The following is a 17,787-nucleotide window of genomic DNA, read 5'->3' as shown; positions in this document are numbered from 1 at the left end:
GGGGAAACCCATGTATGGCTGTAATTTGACCATGACTGATTAACTCTTTTGTATGTATAACACTTCAATTTTTATTTATTTTGCTTTCTCGACTCATGGAGTCTGCTTGTTACTGGCTCTGGTTTCATTTAGGTCAGAATGTAAGGTTTTGTGTTGATAGCTTCCTTCAGGAAGACCAGAGTGTATCCTGACGGAAAATAAAAGTTTCCTATTACTAAGTAAATTTTTGGGACTCTAAAGATCTTGTTTTTCACTCACATACACCAGTCATACTTTCAATGAGTTGCCAGTTAACATTTCTGCAGAATAGAAATAATCTATTCATGCAGTAGCTTTGCTAGCTAAAGAGATTTTTACAAACTGGTGTTTTCCCAGCTGCAGAACACAAAAGTGTTCACAGATGCTAACCAAATGGCCTAAGCTGAAGACATTTTATTGCCTAATTGATGTTTTTAAGAGTGCTTTCCTGCTATATTTTCCTCTTTTTATTTCATGACTGCACTTACATTTGATTTCTTTGTATATGCTGAATAGGAATTTAACTAGTAAAGGAGAACATTTCAAAACCTGAAAATAGTTACCAGCATAAATTAAGGAGGATTGTTCTCACACATTGCTACCTGAAATGGCTTGTAAAAGTATTCTCTCCACAGCAGTGTTTCAAAGTCTTCATCCTTCACTATTGGATGTAAGAGAAAGAAGTGCGTCTTCTGGAAGTTGTTTGTATTTGCTTTCCTTCGGTGACTGGGAGCCCGTCCAAGGTTTCTGTATCAGGACAAGCAAATTGATAGCTCTCCAGGAATTGCTCCACAGCAAGCACCTGTTTTCAGCAAGCTGGTCATAGCGTAATTCAGAGACTGTTTGGTATTTCACCAATTTCTGGATGGTCAACCTATGTTATTGCTTGCCACACACTTTACTCATGAATTACTCAAAATCCAGAGAACTGTATAAAGGTGCTCTGGAAAGTATGTGCACAAGTATTTCAGGTATTTGAGCAGAGCTAGGCTTAGCTAGATCTGGCTCTAAGCACCCAGAACTCAGGCATCAAGTTGTGACGCTGGTATATAAAGATGAACTCTGGCTTTTGGCTGTGCCAAGACGTGACTTTATTAGCTCTATGGAGCCGAACTGATCTAAGCCAAGATACACGTGGCGGGTTGGCCTTAGCTGAACACCAGGTGCTCACCAAGCTTCTCTGTCCCTCCCCCTCCTCAGCAGGGCAGGGAGCAAGTATAAGATGAAAAACTCATGGACTGAGATAAAGGCAGTTTAATTAATAAAAGGAAAGGCCAGACTTGGAAGCAAAGGAAAGCAAAAAGATTTATTCTTCCCATCAGTATGTGATGTCCAGACACAAACATAGCTGCAAACATAAGCACAGCTCTGCGTGGCCTACAGTGGGGAATATCAGCTCTGTCCCAGCCAGACCAAATACAATACCACAGCTCTTGGGTGGCCTCTGTGTACTTTTTGTAAACAGGTAATCCAGATCCAGAAGAAACAAGCTAGGTAATTCCACAGGGTAATTACATTCTGACCTCTCCCACACTCTCTCAGTTTCGTGTTTGAATTTGGCAAGTTCCTGATTTCTGTGTGTGTTTTGCTTCATAAAAGCTTTCAAGGTTTTGCACAAATATAAAGCATGGGAACACATGGAGAAAAAATAAAGCTGTTAAAATTTAAAGGAACTGTGTACACATAGAACAAAAAGCCCTTGTAACAGAAAAAAACTGCTAATCTGGAAGATACAATGCTAGCAAAGAATTGGTCACAGCCACTTTATGGAAAAGGCCTCATCTGTCGCAGTGTTGGTTCAGTGAAATTTTACTGAAATCCTTCAAGCCAAATAGAGGAAAAGGACTGGATGTCAACGTTGTATTCACATCCATGAGATCCTTGAAGAAACCACCCATCTTACCAGGAGGCATAAGCATCCACTCAGTGGATGCAGATCCCCAGAAGAAAGACTTCTTTAAGTTCTTGTTTCTTTTCAGGTGAACTCAGAGTGAGTTTTTTTATTGGTGCCATATCTCTGGGAAGTCAAAAAGAATGCATTACGGCAGTTGTAAAGTGTCAAGCAGAAAAGACAGCCAGTGTTAGATGTGCAAACTGGAAATAGTTTAAAAGAGAAAGTGTAAATTAGTGATCGGAAGAAATCAAAGTGTTTAACCCTACGTGTTCAACTATCCACTTGCGAAGACATTTGTAAAATTGTCTGGCTATCTTAGACTATAAAAGCACACATTTGTTGCTAACAACATGGGCTTTCCTTGTATTTTAATTTCTGAAAACAATGTCTCTAATCTAGCCTCAAGATCACAAGTCAGAGTTAAATGAACTCTGCCAGAATATGGAATAGAAAAAAAATGGAAGCAGGTGCACAAAAAAGCTGTTACAGGTTGATGTATGTGCTTCTTCTGGAGCACCGCAAGAATACATTCTGGGAGGGGATAAGCAGAGTAGGGAGGGCACACACCCCCAGCAAGTGCAGCAGTGCAGATGCAGCACGAATGGAACTGTTCCATGTTGTGAAGGCAGGATGCTTTCATCTCTTTGTTTTTGTCCACCAGGTGTCATCTGAGAAGCACCTGATGGCTATTAATATTAAAGAAGTAGCTTTTGCATTTGTTCTTCCAGGAAACCAACAGCAACTTCTGCTGTCTATAGGTCACATAACCTGCATTCAGCCCTTTGGCTGTCCCCATTCCTCTTCACAGGATGACCTGACCTGGCCCCTTACTGGCACCGTCAGCTCCCCTTCTTTTGACAAGAGCAGTCATCCTTTCTCCCTGTGAGACCTGTCATGGAGTGCTAGCAGACCTGACAGCCTGGACACACAAAGGTTTGTTGCTCTGCAGCCAGAAATCAGTGTCAGTGTGCCCCAGTACCTTGTCCTGCCAGTGCTTAACTTGCCCCAGAAATCAAGGAGCTCCAGGCTAGACAGTGGAAGTACAGGAGGTCCCTTTTCTGTTCCCTACTTACCCTAACTCGTTTTTGCATAAAGCAGTGCTTTAGATGGAAGGGACCTTGCATGGTGACATGATGGTGAGTAACAGTGGCTTGGCTTCCGTGTTTTCTTCTGTGTAGAAGGTGTCTCCAAAGAAAATGATAGCACAAGGTATAGAACGAGGCCAGCAGTCTGTATCTTCATTGTAGTAAATGTTTGCAGGAGAATGTAGATGGTAGGAATAAAAGAAATCTGTGTTCGTAATGTCCACAGAAATATCTGCTCCTCTAAAATACCATTTTCGTTCTTTCCCTTTCTGTAAAACACAGCTTATATATTTCAATAAAATAAACCTTTATCTGAACCCTGATTGAACCCTAGATTTCACACTAGAAGTGAAGTGGAAGACCAAAAGGGAAATTTAAAAAGCTGAACAAATCCATGTGACAAATCCAAGGGTCCGAAATGAACAGGAACATGTCATTTTAGTGTTCTTTACTCTCCTGATATATAACTGTGCAAACAACAAATGAATCTGATCTCTTAATAATTCATCCTGTTCCTTCCTTTTTTTTTCTCCAATTCTTTCCTCCTCCTTCTTCTTTTTTTTTTTTTTTTTCAAATTCTCTAAAATTTATTCATATATTTTCAGGTTCTTTTGTAATTCTCTCCTTGTTCACCTCTGTTTCCTGTTATAAAAGGAAAAAGAATGTATATCGCTCAACTGTACTTGAAATAAACAAAAAGAGATAGCAGGCATGCCAGTAAAACACAAACATTTCCTAACGTGTTACTTAGGCCTTAAAGGTTTTCTTAAAATAATTTTGAATGTGACGAAGGTGGTAGTCCTCAGTTCAAGTACCAGTCTTCCAAAATACCTCCCTTCTTAGACCCGGTAAGCAGAGGACAGAAATGTGCTCTGGAAAAATTACAGAAAGTTTTAGGGCTGGCCAAACTTCAACAGAGCAAAAAGTTGGATGCTTTCCCTGGTACACATTTGTATATTCGATCAACAACCTTAGCAGCTGCTTGTGTTTGAAACTGGCACACTGCATAGGTCACAGTGCTGACTGCATCAGTCATGCTGGGGCTTAAAGACCTTACTCAGCAGCTGTCTCTGCCACTTCTTTGTCATCGTGAGTTTTTAATTTATCAAGTCCTATGCTACTTTTCTCTAACTGTTTTTAAATGCAGTCAAGTGTGATGAACTTTCTTATGTCTTCTCTTTCTTTGGCCTTTTCTGTGGCTTCTTCTGTAAGATACAGACCAAGAGTCTAGTAACTCAAGCCATGCTCACCAGCACTCCAAAAACCTCAAATAAATCAGAGGCAGACAAATAAGAATGCATTACCAATATAAAGAAGAGTCACTAGGGAATTGTGTCCTACAGAAAAGAGAGGGTATGAGGAAAATGGTTGGCTGGCAAAGCTGAGCTGTACTAGGGGCAAGTGCAAGGATATTTGTGAAGGAAAGCAAAACTGCCATACACAGATAAAGAAAATCACTTGGTCTTTCTCAGCTGCATATCCTGGCATTGATACAGATGGAAATGTTTCTGAGTTTTGACACTGATTTCATAATGGGTACATTAAAGCTCTAAGGTTTTGTGATTACTTTTATTTTTCTCAGTTCTAGTCCCTACAGCTTGCTGTGGTAGCTATGAGAGTTGAGTGGTTAAATTAGTAATCAGGATTAATTTTTTAATCAGAATTAAAAAGCTACATTTTTTAATGTACTTATACATTTTTTATTTATAGTTACTGTAGGTCCTTGTGCTTAAGCAGCTAACTGAGCATGTGTGTGACTTGGGACTGTAACTGCATAACCCAGTAGAGCAACATACATATGTCAATCACAGTCACAATTTTCACCTCCATTATTCTGGATATATGGCTGAAAGATGCAAGACACACTCACTGCTAGTTAACGTGGGAGAGCATCTTTGGTTGTAGGCTGGTGAAGAGGGCTTTAAAGCTGCTGGGGGACAGAAACCTTAGTCCGTCCTACTCCTACCAGTTTGATGCCAGTGCCAGCAATAGATGCCCAGAGCCTGGAGGAGGGTCACAGATCAGCGACAGAGCACCTGTAGTACAGCATAAAGGAATTCCAGCCACTCCATCCAGTAAATCAGCTTCCTCATGGGCCCAGCTGAAATGCCTCTGTGCAAACACATGTTGCATGGAGAATAAACAAGGGGAATTAGAGACATGCACACACCTGCAGGGCTGTGTTATTGACATCAGGGAGACGTGGTGGGATGGCCCCTATGACTGGAGTGTTGGAATGGAAGAATGCAGGGCCTTTAGGAAGGACAGACAGGGGAGAGAAGGAGGGGGTATCGCTCTCTGTGTCCATGATGAGTTGGACTGCATGCAGCTCCACCTGAGGATGGATGAGGAGCCAACCAAGAGCTTATGGGTAAGGATTAAAGGGAGGGCAGGGACAGGTGACATTGTGGGGGTCTGCTACAGGCCACCCAACTAGGAAGACCAGGTCGATGAGGCCCTCTAGAGACAGACAGGAGCAGCCTCATAGTCACAAACCCTGGTCCTCATGTGCGACTTCAGCCACCCCAGTATCTGTTGGAGGGATAACACAGCAGGGCAGAATGGGCTATCAAGATGTATAAAACATGGCCATGTGCATGTAGGTGCAGAATTTTTTTATATGCATGGTGTGATATCAAATGTGTAATGCGCTGGGGGTGGCAGGAGTGGAATAGCTCATTCTGGAGGCATGGCAATGCAGTGGGCCTGGGACGGTGACAGGGATTCAGAGGATGTCACTCCTGCCTGCAGCACAGCCACTCCAGGGACCTGAGGCAAGTCACAAAGGCACCACCCATCCCGACACTGAGACACATGCTGTGTTGTGTAGTGCTTGGGGAACTTGGGTGGATGGTGCTGCAGCATTGCCACGCACTGCTGGAATGACGGTGTGGGAACTGTATGTCAGCATTTGGTTAACCATTCACTTTGTGGCACACAAGATCAAATAAATAGTCACATCTGCATTTGTGCTTGTCCTGCTTTTAGCCTTTAAAATAATACCCGATTTAGGAAAAATCACATGCAAACATGTAGTGTATGTGTATAGTATCCTGTCCTTGGCAGGAAGTACCAACTGCAACTCTTCAGGTCACAACAACCCTTAGATAATCCACAGAAATAGGTTTGGTTGAAAAAATCCAGCATTGTGGGGCACAACAGAGAGAGTGAGATATTCTTGCTTTGCCTTCACAAACAAGCTCTTATACCAGGCTGAGCCACGCTTCAGACAATTGTAAAGGAAATGCAGGCAGCCATAAAATGAGGTTTTCCCCTTAGTGAAATGTGTGAGTAAGGGTAATGCTGCTGACTACACCTGGGAGAGAAGATAGCCAGCTGCACATACTTGTGGAAGATGAGGGCTTTGAGGCAAGTGAGAGCCCTGGCTAAATGTTCCAGATCTCTCTGGCAGGTTGGGGAAAAATATGCAATATATTGCATAGCTTCAGAATAATACAAGCAGATAGGACTGTTAGTAGGGGAATTTGCAAGGATAATTCACCAGCTCACAGGCCAGGATAATTAGATGGTTTTAGCCGTGTCAGAGCATGGACCACATTCTAAAAGTCAGGGTGAGATTACAAGTGGTTTACATACTGGTGAGAGTAGTATGTTCACAAAGCCAGCTGCCAAATAGGTGATGGTGTTGGCTACTCTGTAGCACTGCTGATTATAATATCCACAGCTTTACACTTTTTCCTGTGTTTTCCACTGGTACTAGTCACTGGCACCATCTGCTTCACACAACAACACTCACATGGGTAATCCCCAGATCAGAGTCAACACAAAAGATTGCTTAAAGCCACTTTTGCCCCTACCACTTTTCTCCTTGCCTTCTGGCTGAGTAGCAGCTTCAGGACACACAGGATGGGTGACACACAAGGAGCTGTATGGCACCATGGCTTTTCTCTTGTCTAAAGGCACTGGTCTGTGAAGTGATGAACACACAATTTCAGTGCCCTGTAAATAAACAGATGGGAATTACTATCCGAGCAAAACAAAATACAGATTGGCATCCTTTACAGACATTTAGCTGAATCTGTGCTGAGAGAGTTATTAAACCCCTGGATGTACGATAGTCTATTTGGTAGTATATTCTAGATTCGTACATGATAAAGCTGGAAAAAATCCCTCAAGCTCAACATTCTCCTTGGAAACAATTTCTCTGCAAAACCACATAATTAAGCAAACTGTTATATGCTCAGACAGACCTTCTCAGGCAATTTTCTCCATGTATAAGGTAAGTTCATATTTTTTTCCCCAATATAATTTTTTATTCTATTGGAAAACTCCAGTAGAACTGATATGCTCTTTCTCTTCCATCCTTCCCCTTCTCACACCTGTCGAGAGCTATTCCCATTAATTATATTTACTTTTAGGGAGAGCAGTTCTGGATTCTGACCATTCCTGCAAGTCAGATTACACTTATCAGGGTGTGCCACACTGTTGAGAACCTTTAGTATCTCAATTGTATCCTGCAGCACTGAGAAGAATTGACGTTTATGACAGGGTACTATGAGTTGTCTGACTGCCACAGTACATAAGAGGAATTTTTTGGCTTTTGTTTGTTAGTTTGCTTGTGATTTTCTATCACCGGAATGCACTGAGCACTTAAATGAGTGCACTGTGTGCTGGGACCCGGGGATAACTCATGTGGCAAATGCGCATGTGATTAGGCACACTGACTCTCTGACAATGCTCATGTAAGGAGATTTTGAGAGTTCTACCACTTGCAAACTCCACTGCAGGGAGATGCATGGCTTTAACATGATCTTTGTGTTGGAGGCATCCATTAACACATCAGTCTATACATACTAGCATTTCAGTACCTATTCAAAACAAAAGTAATCCTTCTAGTCCTACTTTTGTGCCCGTGGCATTAGATCCTGTCATGCATTAAGATCACTTTGTGCCTTCTCCTGAAGCCATCTAAAATGACCCAGAAGGATTTTCCCAATGCACCCATGTCCCAGGAAGCAACGAGCTGACATCGTGTCTCTTCTGTTACCCAGCTGTGAGATCAGGCAACATGGCTGGAGGAGAAGGTTGTTTGGAAGTGTGGGAGGCCACATAGCTGGAAATAGCTGGGTTTGATGTGTATCAGGCTTGATGAGTTACCCCCATGGGGAGCGTGGTTTACCTTTAGATCAGCATCTGTGGTTCTCCTTCCTGCCCTCAGTCTCTTTTTGGTGCAGTCAATGTGATGTGAGCATCTGACTGCCAGGTTATTTTCCACATCATGATTGCTCCTGTCATATTTGCACTAATTCAACTTCCTGCAAGGGTATAGAGGCAGATGCAGTGGTATGTGCACAGCCATGAAGCCAAAAGGGAGCACTGTCCCTTTCAAATCTGACTTCAAATATCATGTCACAACTTAGTCTCGGAAATGTCTGAAGGAGAAGTGTCCGAAATGTATTTTAACCTTTTAATTTCATACAGCTTTTACATAGCTTTGCAGATGCTGAGAGGGCCCTACCACTGCTGCTGGGACAGCTGTGGGAATAGGAGCTGCTTGGTGGCCCTGGAGACACCCATTCAGATTGAGCCTGTGCCTGTCTGCTGTGTCATGTCATGTGCAGTTGCCACCAGAATTAAATCCTAGTCCAAGTGCCAAATCTCTTAACCAGGTACATGCTTAGATAACTTGACAAGGTTGAGTAGGTCCCCCAAGAAAGAAATATTTCTGGGCTCAGATTCCAAAGTACTGAGGAATATGTTACACAGTCCCAGTCCCAGAACTGGTTACCAGTCTCAAGACACATTCTTGTGATACATGCTGGTATATACACATGTTCTGGTTTTAAACATTATTGAAAATAAGCTTAGCTATCATTCCTTATCTAACAGCTCTACCTTATCTCTCTTCATTGTACAATATCAAGGTACTTTCCTAGGTCTGGTGTGCCAGAAAGATTGAAATCCTCTCTGCAAAAGTCCCACAGGAGAAAGCAGGGAAAAAGAAAGATAACTGCTTGAGTCACGATCAGCAATTAGAGGAAGGAACAGACATAAGGTAATCTACAGATGCTTGTATAACCCCAGTGCAGCTTCTGAGACTTAATGCACAGGAATTAATCTTAATCAAAAGCACAAGCACCAAGTTCTTCAAATTCTTTTTATTCATAAGACGAAAATGTTGAAGGTTTCAATCATAACATGCTTTAGTGTGCTTATTAATGAACCAGGCCACACATCCCAATGTGTACTTCTGAGTTAGCCTCCAGCTGTCCAAGCAGATGCTGTGTAAAATACGGTGTCTGCAAGTAAATGTGATATCACGTTGTACTGAATGGCCAGACCCCAGACCTATGTTGTAGCTACCTTATATGACATGCACAGGACAGAGTGGTCTTAGTGGTCTCTTCATGTGTGGAAGGGTTTCTGTGGGAAGGACCTGAGATGGCAGCTGCTGTCTGAGCTCACCCAAAAGCATCAAACCCACCTTTTTCTGTTAGTAGATGGCATTTTCTCTCATGCTTAATTCCTGAGGACACTGTCATTCTGACTGTCTGGCCACATGTATGCTGTCCTCCGAGTACTGACTGGGAGGCAGGAACACTGTCTTGGCAGTTCCTCCAGGCTGTCCTGGCTTGGGGCAACCCCTTCACCCCGCTGGTACAGCAATGTGACAGCTGGCTGCCCAGAGATGGGTACCCTGAATATTTGGACTTATTTCCTGTTCCAGATTGTAAAACTAGGCACAAAGAACTCAAAAAAAAAAATAAAAAATGAGCAGACTTTTAAGCTTCCCTATTTGTCAAGTGATTGCACTGAACTCTTGACATTTGCCTAGAGTTTTAGAATGCTCTCTTCCTCACTGTATCTAGGCATGCACCTATATAATGGAAGTAACATCTGTCTTTACAAACCTGTGTGTATGTTATGTACAATTCAGTGTGTTACATTGTTCTATAGAGCTAGCCTGCTACTGAAAGTAAGACCTAATTAAATTCAAATACCTTTTATTATAGTGATTAAGAGATATTGGGAAGCAAAGTTTTGGACTTCAGAAAGAAGTAGTCACTGTTTACTTGCAAAATAGAGACAACACCCACTGAGTCTCAGATATGCCATTCCATGCTAAGAACATATGAGGATCAAAATACTTGGACAACTAATATCTGTATCAAGTACAGAAACAGAGTTTTTAATTGGTTTTGGGCACATTGTTGCGCACAAATCTTCTGAAAGACTACATTAATCTGGGACTAAATCCTAGGTGTCATTTCTGCCCAAACCTGCATTGTGGAGGGTTCAACCAGCTTAGGCCCTTTTGTTTCATAGTAGATTTATCCCCATTTAAACTAAAATAGATGGTCTCCTGGTTATAAAGGCTAGTAATAGCAATACTGATATATTTCCCTACCTCCACACCACTACTCCTAGTAGATATTATTAAAAAGCTGGTTTAAAGTGGTTAGTGTTAGCTTTTCATTTTAAATGACTGAGCAAAAGCCAGTTGTCTAAACACCAGAGATGGATCGGTATTACAGATTTTATGCATTGCTTGCAGAACTGCTCCAGAAAACTGTGCACTCCGAAAATATTAATGACATAGCCATAAACCAGATAGTAAACACTTTTAGTGCATATGAAATTAGAGGCCTTAACTGCTGTTATCTTCATAATTGCCTAAATTATTAGCAGAACAGAGCACAACAGTATATATGTTTTGAATAAAATACAATCCAACATAAAGATTAACATTAAAAAATTAAAGCTTTTAGCTCTCTTTTGGAAAATAAACATAGAAGTAATGTAATATTGATAGAGAAATTAATAAAATAATCTAATGTTGAATTGGACCAATAGATTATATTTTCATTTTACGAAGGTTCTGTTCACAAGCCAGAAATGTACGGGCCTCTAAGTCTTGCCAAAATCAGTGAAAGTCTGATTTCTAACCACATTTTAAAGTTCTGTCTGTATAAAAGTAAGAATGTAAAACCTGGAGTAGTATGATGTGAATCAGGAAGAGAAAAATTAAATTCTGCTGTCACAGGCATCTGCTTCATTATTCTTGAGGGCATTATTATTGTCTTGGATTTTGTCAATATATTAAATGTCTCCCAGAAACTTTTCTTAAAGAAGAACATTATCGCACTTAATCGTTCTTCCGTGATATCTAGACAAAAAACAATGTGGTGCTATGGTGCCTGCTATAAAATACATCAAACATTGCAGTGCTTGATCAGCAGTTCAGGTTATCTAAATATATGCATGGACCTCTGTAGTCTACTTTTTATTTACTTTTTCTGTTACAGTTAAAAATACACTAAAATAAATATAATTATACACTAAAACATTAAATGCATTAAATGAGTCAACAACAGAAGTTATTCTCCCAGCAGGATGATGACATTAGAGTCACGTGAGGCGGTTTGTAGGAGAAGACTTGCATTCTGCTCTTGCATATGGCAGACCCCTTAGTGGTAATGAATGAGCTGAAAGGGAAATAGAAAAGGGAAAGGTAAAACACAGGCACAGCTCACAGGGGAATGACCACCGAGCAGCAGCGTGCCCACCATTGCCTGGAAGCTCACACCAGCACAAATCCAGAAATTGCCCCCAGAGGCTGCTGAAAGGCTGCAGTAATGGCATTTTGGTGGGGATCTGTTTTGGAATGGTGACCACCTGTAGACACATGGCCGCCCCCTTGCAAGGCCCAAATTAGCTGCCAAAGCTGACGAATGGACTGCAGACATCCTAAGTACATGTGCTTGCCAGGTATCCCCTTACAGGCCAATGCATCTAACAGATGTTTGCAGAACAGGACTCCATTGTTGCCCTCTGCATTGTGTGACTTCTGCTATGAATGGCATCTTTTTAATTTAGCTTGTTGATCTCTTTAACAGAAAAAGATCTAGCTTTTATTTTACCAGCTTGTGTTTTTAAGCTTTGTTCTTCTGGGAAATATTGTTCTCCAAATGGGTAAACTTGTCAATGCCCTCATATACCTCCAATACTTTATTTTGTGGGCACAAAATAATAAAAACAGTAAAAAATGTAGTTATATAGGAATTTTTCTTTAAATTAGACCCTGTTCAACTTATCCTTGATTGTTTGAAGGATTTTTGCTGGTAGGCCGTTGTCAGATTTCTTCATCTGGGCAAACAGAGAGAAATAAATGCCAGTAATTTTAGCTCCATGCTCTTCGTCTTGCTTTTGTCTGTACTGCACCAGTGAGCAGAGATGCAGACAAAGACAGGGTCCCTATTTGATATAGCTGGTCCATACTGCAAGTCTTACCAGGAAGAGGATGCTTTTTCTGGCTTGGGCTTGTAGACCAGCAAACATTTGGATTGTAGAATTTCCTGAGGGAAACAAGGCACAGGTATTGGACAAGTGAAAGCCTTCAAAACTTAGATAATGAAATAACCTAAAAATTACTTCTGAAAAGGGATGTGAGGGCTGTCCCAAGTGCTGTCTGTGGGAAACCAAGGAAGACATTCAGGCTGTCCTCACCCAACTCCAGCCCAGTTGCCTGGATCCCATGTGTCTTCTAATATTAGTAGTAAATTTTGAAATCTCAATGGGGGTTGGACTGAGTTTGTAGATAAAGTATACAGGTTTGTTAATCTGCAAAAATGACAATTTCACCAAGGGAAACTGGAGCTCTAAAGTTTTAAAAATAACAAATCTACTCAGAGCAAACCCTTTGCACTTCGAAGAGTGTTTCTTTCACCACTGCTTCTGCGGGAAAAGATTGTGACAAAAAAATTAATTTTTTACTCCATTCCAAACAGCAAATATTTTTTAACTCTTGCTTTCTACAAGGACTTGGCTAACCAGCTGACAAGTGACTTGTAGCACCACTGCAGTAACAAAAGGCCTGATGCATTTAAAACTGTTGTAAGGGAAGCAAGAAAAATTCTTGTTTTTCTTGTTCCTATGCAATTTTGAGCATTGCCAGAGGAACTGTGAAAGCCAGAATTTGTAAATACTGAGGAATTTCAAACATCTGGGAGAAAAGGGAAAAAGTGGTCAGGTTTTCTGCCTTGTTTCTCAGAAAGAGCAAAAAAAGAAACTAAATCAAGAGACGATTCAATTTCTGAAAAGAAGTGGCAGGGAGAAATGGATTTCTGTATCAAGAGGAACTCATACACAGCAGGTCTGTCCAGTGCTAGTGGCAACAGCCCAGGTTGTCTCTTTAAGCTCAGAGCCTGAGTGCCAGCAGAGTAAAAAGTTAAAGGCTAAACATAACTTTCCTAAGTAAAACATAAATTACTTATGGCAAATAATAAAAAAAAAAAGGGCATTAGGTTCATATGGATTATTTTTATTTCCTTGGATTGAGTGCAGTTCACAGCAGACATAATTATTTGCTCCCGCTCAGTTTTTATACTGGCCTACCAAGCTGCAGATGTGCTGAGTATCTTCCTCCAACTTGACCAGCCAATATCAGTTTTAATTGTTGGGTATACATTCCAGTTCACTGGTCTCCTCGCCTTTCCTGCACACAGTGGGCTAATTCTCATTTAATCAACAGCTTTTTTGGCTGTTGTTCTCCTGTTGACTTCTACACAGTTGGTCTGGTAGCAACCAGCTAGCAACAATACAGTTAAGGGCTCTGCTCCCTACAGCAGCACAGCTGCAGCAGGATGCATCCCCAGCAAGCAGAAATCTTCCAGAAACCCTACTTAAAGACTGAGCTGCTGAATTCTGAGGTGTTACACTAATTAATTGCTCTCTGCTTAGTTTAGAGCTAGTTTAATGTTAGCTGGGAAATCAACAGGCTGCAGCCATGAAGAGAGCTGATGATTATACAGGCAGATGCAGTGTCAATGACACACACACACATACAGAAAAAGAGCCAGGGCTACTCAAATGCTGCTTTAAATGTTGTGGTGCAGGAGAACATATCAGGAAGGCCTGATCCAGCATGCTCTGGACTCAGTGATGGTTATATCATGGCTTTCCTGCAACAGATTCTTAGACACAAGTAATAGCTGGAAGGTGTTTGAGAAACATTACTTTGACAATAACAATAATCCATTCCTTTTCACAGCAGGCTTCTCCTGATACAGTTGTGATTTCAGTGCTGCCTAAAAACACATGTGATTTTGCATCTCCTATGAAGTTCATGGAACCTTATTGGAAATATGTACATGAGCTTTAGACATTCTCATACAAAGACTAAGTCTGAACAAAAGCTGGGATTTGTAAAGCAGTTTGAAATGAAATATATTTGCCAATGCACATGTATATTGTTATGATAGTTTCTTTCCTGATTTTGCATATTATTTTTTCTCAACAGAAGATTTCACTTTCTTCTTTACAAGAAGTCTGATAAGACAGCATAAAAACAAATGAAGTTTTCCTTCAGACACCTAGACCTAAATGCAAAGCAACATACTGTTCTATACTGTTTCTAATGGAAAGACAGTTCAAAATTATTTTGAAGATACGTGCGAGTTAATTTCCAATTGCTAAGAGTGAGATGGATCATGAACTGGCTGGATGGCAGAGCTCAGAGGGTTGTGATCAATGGTGCAGGGTCTGGTTGGAGCCCTGTAGTCAGTGGGGTTCCCCAGGGGTCAGTACAGGGTCCAGTCCTGTTTAACCTGTTCATCAATGACCTGGATGAAGAGACTGAGTGCACCCTCAGCATGTCTGCTTGTGATACCAAACTGGGAGGAAGGGCTGACACACCAGAAGTCTGTGCTGCCACTCAGCAAGACCTGGACAGGCTGGAGGACTGGGAGAGGAGAACCTGATGAAGTTCAACAAGGGCAAGTGTTGGTCCTGCACGTGGGGAGGAATAACCCCAGACACCAGTGCAGGTTAGGGGTGGACCTGCTGGAAAGCAGCATTGCAGAGAAGGACTTGGGAGTTCTTGTCGACAACAGGTTGACCATAAGCCAACAATGTGCCCTTGTGGCCAAGAGGGCAAACAGTATCCTGGGGTGCATTAGAAACAGTGCGGCCAGCAGGTCAATGGAGGTTCTCCTCCCCCTCTACTCTGTCCTGGTGAGGCTGCATCTGGAGAACTGTGTCCAGTTCTGGGCTCCCCGGTGTAATAAGGACAAGGAACTACTGGAGGGAGTCCAGTGGAGAGCTACAAAGATGATTGTGGGTGTGGAGCATCTTTCTGATGAGGAGACTGAGAGATCTTGGTCTGTTCAGCCTGGAGAAGAGAAGGCTGAATGGGGATCTTATAAATGTTTATAGATATCTCAAGGGTGGGTGTCAAGAGGATAAGACCAGACTCCTTTCAGCCATGCCCAACAATAGGGTGAGGGGCAAGGGGCACAGACTGAAGCACAGGAGGTTCCATCTGAATATGAGGAGAGATTTCTTTACTTTGAGGGTGACAGAGCCCTGGAACAGGCTGCCCAGAGAGGTTGTGGAGACTCTCTGGAGACATTCAAAGCCCACCTGGATGCATTCCCATGCAATCTACAATAGGTGTACCTGCTTTAGCAGTTGGGTTGGACTACACGATCTCCAGAGCTCCCTTCCAATCCCAGCCATTCTGTGACTCTATGATAACTGCACTGGCACTTTAGTCTTATGACATTTCTAAGGGTTGAATGTTGAAATCTCTTGAGAAAGGTATTTTCATTATTTACCTTTAAAATGGCACACAGCTTACCTCTGGGAGCCCCATGGATGGTCCCCATGAGGTGGGTAGGTACGGCTCTGCAGTCTGGCCTGTCCATTTTCTGAAGAGGCTTACAGCTCCATAAATAACACTCCATGGGTCTACCCATATTACTACATATTTACTCATCAGTAGATGTTTTATTTCTTATTATATTGAAAAATGAACAAATTAAAAACTAATTTTCCAGCAAAAGAAACATCCTCAGCTAATGGGGAAAACATGAGGATTTGCCACAAGAGAAAATCTGAAGCACATGTTTAGTGTTTTCGGTATGTATTTTCCGGCATTTCCATCCAGCAAAGGACTTCTCTAAAGTAACGTAGAAGTTATTTATGTGGCATTACTATCATTACATGGTATTATTATTAATGTGGTATAATTACAACTATTATGGTATTGCTATTATTGTTGGGTAAACCATTGACACTTTTATGGTGTAAGATGGACACATATGCAGCTAATCTTTCCCAGAAATAGGCTCCAGAGTAATCTGAACTGCTGGTGTGTTCCCTGCAGACCTGCTACTCTAAGTTTCCCACTCCAAAGTCAAAACAGGGATCACCATTTGCTCCAAATGAAAATGCTTGTGGCCTAATTCCTGATTTTGTTTACATCACATACGCATTCCTTATTTATGCATATAAAGGCAGTACAGCCTGTGAGGTGGGAGAATGAAGTATCATTAGGCTATGAAGCTCAGATTTGCAGAAAATGGGCTTCACAGAAGTACAAATACATGTTTATCAGAGAGAATGTGCATTGAACAGTGCCACTGCCCGATTTACCTTGCTTTGATCATATCACATCATTTGCAAAGCTTATGTAAGTGAGTGAAGCAAGTGGTTGACATAAACTGTTGCCTGAGCAGTAAATGAACTTTGGTTAAGTATCAGGGAACACAAGCAATGCACTGGACTTGTTCATATCAGCTTAAAGTAAAATAAATTTTATAGCTTTTACTTCTTCTGTGGCAACCTGTTGCAGACCGCATCAAACCCACGTTAAGAAGTAGGATTTTTTTAAACCCACAAACCATTGCAAACATGAAGATGAATCAAGAAAAAATGTAAACTTCAGAAACACATACTGCAGTGACTAAGCAATCTAGATTATGCCTTTTCTATATTTGCAAATTCAACAAAGGTGGCTGTTGAAAAGAAGTGTGAATGAAATAGGCATGTGTGGGGTTTTTTGAGCAGTCTAAAGTTACAGGTCAGTTTGACTCAGGATCAGCAAAAGTGCTATCTTACTGCACTTGATTTACTTGGCTTTGATTTACTTGTCAGCTGTTCTCCCATTTGTAGAAGTCAATATGTGACTTGGGTGATGCATTACAACACATTAAAACAGGTCATTTTTTTTTTTTTTTTTTTTTTTTTTTTTAGTTTAGCTCATTTGTGAGTGTTTGCTTGCTCTATTTTATTCCGAGAGACTTAAAAGTCATCAGAAGAGGGGCTGAAAACCACTCAGCCTTCTCCAGGTTTGGGGTGATATTCAGCCAGAACCCTACACGGATTAGAGAGGAGCCCCAGCTCCTTACATCCCACAGCAGTGGAGATTTAGGCAGTCATTATCCTGATGTTCCCAAGGTCATGGAGCTCCTAGGTTTACTGTCCTCTCACAAGAAAGCCTTAAGGTTTGATATCTAAGATACCTGCTACAAAACTCAGAGACCAATATTATGCTGGACAAATTTTGCTTTCTTTTCGCTGTAGGTTATGTCTCACCCCACCAAAATGCAGATCAGACTCAAAGTCTCTGTGCATTATGGCTGGTAGTAGGGCCATCCTGTGACAGTTTCAGCATCTTGAAGATCTCTGGGAAAAGAGTGGCTTGGTTCTGGCCCCTGTGTGTGAAATGGTCTCTGCAGGGAGCAAGAACAGTGTGGCAAAGGTAATATTGGGGCTTTCTGCAGATGAGGTGCCACACTGCTGCTCTAGGCTGGGGTGACAGTGCTGAACCAGGGTGGAGCAGCTAGCTGACAGCACAGAATGGTGCCCTACATGTATTTACGTTTTTCATGCCAGATTTCTTACTGTGCATGGATCACTTGTCAATGATTTGGCCACATCCTCTTGAAAAAACAAAGGTTCTCATTTACTCCAGGACAGGGTGCCTCTTGACATTAGTATTGCTGTCATAGACTCCTGTTTGGTTTATATGACAAGCTGTTTCCTTGA

Source organism: Columba livia, chromosome Z (genome assembly GCF_036013475.1).
Source record: "Columba livia isolate bColLiv1 breed racing homer chromosome Z, bColLiv1.pat.W.v2, whole genome shotgun sequence".
NCBI classification, from domain to species: Eukaryota; Metazoa; Chordata; class Aves; order Columbiformes; family Columbidae; genus Columba; species Columba livia.
Note: the sequence above shows the minus strand (reverse complement) of the source record.